Genomic DNA, 6,000 nt, shown 5'->3' with positions numbered 1-6,000 from the left:
TTTACAAATTACTGGCAGTCTGTTGGGGTTGTCTTCAACTCCATCAACCCGACAAGGTTATGGGAATTGAAAAGTAAAAGTGGCATGTACATAAAAATAAAGAAAAAAATACAAACAAAAAGACTACTTTTTGCAAACTGTAATATTAAAGGGTATTTAATGCCTGTGTTAGGATTTTTTGCCCTACATCCAGCAATGGTACGTTGGGCCTGATTCAGAGATGGACGATATTACACAGCCGCAGGGAAGCTGCTGTGCAATACCGTCCAACTATGCAGCAGGTGTCTGTAGGAAATAGACATCTCCTCCAAGCATCTGAGATCCGAGTGCAGCCCGTAGAGCAGGGGTGGGGAACCTTTTTGCTGCCGAGGGACATTTTGATATATATAACATTATTCGCGGGCCCGATGCAGGCGACTCCTCCTCTGTGTGATGTCACACGTGGCGGGGCCATAATCTCCGGTGATTACAGCAATGTCCGGAGCATCCTGAGGATGCTCTGGGGAGCTGTAAGGGCAGAGGTGACCATCTGAAGTGTCCTAAGGACACTCCAGGTGGCACTGCTGCATAGATTCTGCCTGCAGGGTCCCATTCTAGGCATCCTGCTAGCCAGATGAGGCTAGCAGAAAAAAGATCAGAGGGCCAGGCCAAATGATTCCACAGGCCTTATACGGCCCCCGGGCCTGAGGTCCCCCATCCCTGTCATAGAGACATTGCCTGAGATCATCGCGACCTATTGACCAGGTTGGTCTACACATGAAGAGGTTCTTCTTCATATGAGGTTCTTTGGAATCCATAAGAAGACTTCTACAGTACAAGATACGTTCTGACTACACTGTGGGGATCTTGTAAAGGCCGACACAACCTTAGACTTGCATTTAATTTGTCTATTTTGTATCTAGCCCTCAACCTTGTGGCCCTCCTCATTTAGATAGTTAACTTCAGCAAAATGTTATCTCCTGTAATAATACCCCGTAAGGTCAAGGATGCAGATCTCATTTGGGGTTGAGCTTACACGAATAAGGGTAATCATGGTGTTTTTCCCAAAATTGGCAGCTTTGGGCAGACCAGCTTCTTATATTGTCCTGATTTGATATGTCTAGGTGTTGGTAGATTATATGCTGTAACATTATTATTAACAATAATAAAAAAATACTATTATTATCATCAAAAGTAACTTGTAGTAACGCAGCAGGGATGTCATGGCCCATGTTTATTAAAGTATGGTTAGCATAGTATCATTATGATTGTTCCTGTCATTTGTCCTGTCTCTAATCTAGTTTATATCCCTACAGGAATACTGACACTGTATGGGGATCAAGAACTGGGATATGTATCTGTATGGCACCCAGTGTGACATGTTGCCCGGGTGCCAGGCTGGCTACAGGGACACTATATCCACCATGGAGGTCTCACACACATGACGGTCACGGGCCCACACGAATGCTACCGGGTTATTATAACTTCATCCTCTCTACCAAACTTAGCGCTGGTCCTGCCCTTATTGCGCGTAGTTGGCAGCCAACAGCGCTTCCATTGGGTAATATCCGCAACCCGAGCCACGCTGTCTTGCTCACCTAGTGACGTGATTGGCTGAAGCGCCCGTGCTGGCTTGTGATTGGCGGGGAGCTGCTGTCTGTCAGAGCTTTCTACTCTCGTCCCCTTCGTTATTCTACGTCGCGGTCAGGCAGGGGGATGCTCTGCCGCTGCCGCCTCTCTAGTGACCGCGGAGGAGCTGCCGCCGCCAGCCGTGACTACTCCGGTAGTCAGATCGCGAATTGGTGTGAGGTTGCTGGATGCGTCCAGGCCTCAGACTAACCTCGAGGTAGTGGTGAATCAGGAGCCTCATTTCACTGCCGAGGGCGGAGGAGGAGTGTAACTGGAGGCCGGGGTCCGGGCCGAGCAGAGTTCCGGGGATATGTGTGTCTCGGCTGGGAGAGTGACAGGATCTATTACACCCAGGGTGAGTAAGGACTGTAGCACGCCACCATTGTCCTGTATTACATATAGTGTTGCATTCTAACTTGTCTCCACCTCCGCACGGGGCATCCTCACATCCCTGTGTGCCACTCACCACTGGGCAGCCCTGTGTGCCACACTCCTTCGGGCAGCCCTGTGTGCCACACTCCGGCTTCCTCATATCCGTGAATGCATACACAGCATGGGGCATCCCCTCGTCCCTGTGTGCTACTCGCCATCAGGCTTTCCCAAATTCCGGTGCAGTGCCAAATAGCATCGGGCATCCCCGTGTGAAATGACTTGTCTCCAGCTCTGCACGGGGCATCCTCACATCCCTGTGTGCCAGGCGCCACCGGGCAGCCCTGTGTGCCAGGCGCCACCGGGCAGCCCTGTGTGCCAGGCGCCACCGGGCAGCCCTGTGTGCATCCTCATATCCATGAGTGCACACACAGCATGGGGGATCCCCTCGTCCCTGTGTGCTACTCTCCATCGGGCTTTCCCAAATTCCGGTGCAGTGCCAAATGGCACTGGGCATCCCTGTGTGAAATGAAGCCGGCAATCGCTGTGTGCCAAATGGCACCTGGCATCCCCGTGTGCCAGACACCTCTGAGCATCCTGATTCCCCAGGATACCCGTGTGCCTCACGCCACTGGGCATGTTTATAACTCGGCAAGTATATAGTGCAGATCCATCCTTGGATACATGTACAGTGCACCTAGTGTACAGTCCTGACACTGGGCATATGTACCATGAACTTACTGTGCAGTCACTATGCTGGAAACATGTATCTTTTTGTCCCAATTCCCATATTACTAGATAATTCTGTATTGAATGCAATCTCCCACAGTACATAATGTCTTGCATACAGAAGTCACCATGCACAGATCACTCAAATCGCTCAATATATTTTTTATTACACCTAACCTTACTATAGTATGGAGCTCTCTACTAGATCTCTCCGTGTACTGAGTCCCTACATCACTGGATACATATGTAGTGTGCTAGTCCTCTTCCTGTACAGAGCCTCCTCATCACTGTATACATATGTAGTGTACTAGTCCTCTCCCTGTACTGAGCCTCCTCATCACTGTATACTGCATTGTACTAATCCCCTCTTCACTAGTCCTCATCCTGTACTGAGCCTCCTCATCACTGTATACTGTAGTGTACTAGTCCTCTCCCTGTACTGAGCCTCCTCATCACTGGATACATATGTAGTGTACTACTCCTCTGCCTGTACTGAGCCCCCTCATCACTGGATACATATGTAGTGTACTAATCCTCTCCCTGTACCGAGCCCCCTCATCACTGGATACATATGTAGTGTACTACTCCTCTGCCTGTACTGAGCCCCCTCATCACTGGATACATATGTAGTGTACTAGTCCTCTTCCTGTACTGAGCCTCCTCATCACTGGATACATATGTAGTGTACAGAGCCTCTTCATCACTGTGCATCCGGAAAGTATTCACAGCGCTTCACTTTTTCCACAGTTTGTTACGTTACAGCCTTATTCCAAAATGGAATAAATTCATTTTTGTCCTCAAAATTCTACACACAATACCCCATAATGACAACGTGTTCAAAGTTTTTTTTGAGATTTTTGCAAATTTCGTAGAAAGAAACAACTAAGAAATCACATGTACATAAGAATTCACAGCCTTTGCTCAATACTTTGTTGATGCACCTTTGGCAGCAATTACAGCCTCAAATCTTTTTGAATATGATGCCACAAGCTTGGCACACCTATCTTGGGGCAGTTTCGCCCCTACCTCTTTGCAGCACTTCTCAAGCTCCATCAGGTTGGATGGGAAGCGTCGGTGCACAGCCATTTTCAGATCTCTCCAGAGATGGTCAATCGGATTCAAGTCTGGGCTCTGGCAGGGCCACTCAAGGACATTCACAGAGTTGTCCTGAAGCCACTCCTTTGATATCTTTTCTGTGTGCTTAGGGTCGTTGTCCTGCTAAAAGATGAACAGTCGCCCCAGTCTTAGGTCAAGAGCGCTCTGGAGCAGGTTTTCATCCAGGATGTCTCTGTACTGTACATTGCTGCATTCATCCTTCCCTCTATCCTGACTAGTCTCCCAGTTCCTGCTGCTGAAAAACATCCCCACAGCATGATGCTGCCACCACCATGCTTCACTGTAAGGATAGTATTGGCCTGGTGATGAGCGGTGCCTGGTTTCCTCTAAACATAACGCCTGGCATTCAAGCCAAAGAGTTAAATTTTTGTCTCATCATACCAGAGAATTTTGTTTCTCATGATCTGAGTGTCCTTCAGGTGCCAGAGAATTTTGTTTCTCATGGTCTGAGAGCCCTTGAGGTGCATTTTGGCAAACTCCGTATGGGCTGCCATGTGCTTTTACTAAGGAGTGGCTTCTGTCTGCCCACTCCTACCATACAGGCCTGATTGGTGGATTGCTGCAGAGATGGTTGTCCTTCTTGAAGGTTCTCCTCTCTTCACAGAGGAATACTGTAGCTCTTACAGCGTGACCAATTGGGTTCTTGGTCACCTTCCTGACTAGGGCCCTTCTCCCACGATCGCTCAGTTTAGGCGGCTGGCCAACTCTAGGAAGAGTCCTGGTGGTTCCGAACTTTTTCCATTAACGAATGATGGAGGCCACTGTGCTCATTGGGACATTCAAAGCAGCAGATATTTTTCTGTACCCTTCCCCGGATTTGTGACTCGAGACAATCCTGTCTCGGAGGTCTACAGACAATTCCTTGGACTTCATGCTTGGTTTGTGCTCTGACATGCACTGTCAAGTGTGGAACCTTATATAGACAGGTGTATGCCTTTCATAATCATGTCAAAACAACTGAATTTACCACAGGTGGATTCCATTTAAGCTGTAGGAACATCTCAAGGATGATCAGTGGAAACAGTATGCGCCTGAGCTCAATTTTCAGCTTCATGGCAAAGGCCGTGAATACTTATGTACATGTGATTTCTTAGTTGTTTTCTTTAATTAAATTTGCAAAAATCTGAAAAACTTTTTACACGTTGTCATTATTGGATATTGTGTGTAGAATTTTGAGGACAAAAATGAATTTATTCCATTTTGGAATCAGGCTGTAACATAACAAAATGTGGAAAAAGTGAAGCGCTGTGAATACTTTCCGATTGCACTGTATGTAGTGTACAGAGCCTCTACATCACTGTGTACATATGTAGTGTACTAGTCCTCTCCCTGTATTGCGTTCCCTCATCACTGGATACTTGGGTATTATTCTACTCCTGACGACATCTGATTGCGCCGATAATTTAAATGCATTGTCATGAACGATCAGTAATTATCAGTCGGTCAGAGATGCTGAAATCATCCTGCATGTTCGATAGATTCAATAATTGGTCAACTACATCTGGCAGTGTATGTGCTGTTACCGCCGACATTTCCCCTGTTCCTTCACAGAGGAGGAGTGCAGATTTAGTGGCCGTACACTGAAATATCTTGAGTTAAGCCATGATATCTGATGGGTTCAGGTAGTCAGGTAATATGTCTGTCGGTTAGAATGTTTGTCAATCTGACAGTGTATGCCCAGCTTTTAGGTATCCTCACATGACTAAACACATAGGTATTGTACTAGTCCTCTCCCTGCTCTGAGCCCTTTCATTACTATATACATTTATTTTGCACACATTTATTTATGCAGGTCATTCTTGTGTTTATTATATTGTTATGATGTGTATTAGACTGAAGTGGATATTCTTTCTGTTTGTCAATAAACCATGCAACAAAATTGCCTTTTATATGTAAATATAATGTACATAAAATGAGTTTGAGTTGTAATCATGTATTATAAAGGTTCTGTGTGTGTATGTATATATATATATCTATATATATATATATATATATATATATATATATATATATATATATATTATAGTCGGGTGCATAAATATTGGGACATTGACAGAATTGTCATATTTTGGCCTCTATTCACCTTAATGGCTTTGAAATGAAACAAACAAGATGTGCTTTAACTGCAGACTTTCAGATTTAATTTGAGGGTAATTACATCCAAATGAGGTGAACGGT

The 6,000-nt window shown here is 45.8% G+C and overlaps 1 protein-coding gene across 1 annotated transcript in view; it reads left to right on the top strand.

Moving 5' to 3' along the window:
- Positions 1-1,672: 1,672 nt before the first annotated feature.
- SOCS5 (suppressor of cytokine signaling 5) overlaps positions 1,673-6,000 on the top strand; it is a 50,818-nt gene continuing 46,490 nt past the window's right edge. Inside the window, exon 1 of the mRNA XM_088477511.1 lies at positions 1,673-1,963. The gene's annotated coding sequence lies outside the window, so the exon portion shown is untranslated. The remainder of the gene's footprint in view (positions 1,964-6,000) is intronic.

This window comes from Taudactylus pleione, unplaced genomic scaffold, assembly GCF_031769625.1.
Source record: "Taudactylus pleione unplaced genomic scaffold, aTauple2 ptg000201l, whole genome shotgun sequence".
NCBI classification, from domain to species: Eukaryota; Metazoa; Chordata; class Amphibia; order Anura; family Myobatrachidae; genus Taudactylus; species Taudactylus pleione.
The sequence above is the reverse complement of the archived record's forward strand: the minus strand, read 5'-3'. Positions and strand labels throughout refer to the sequence as shown.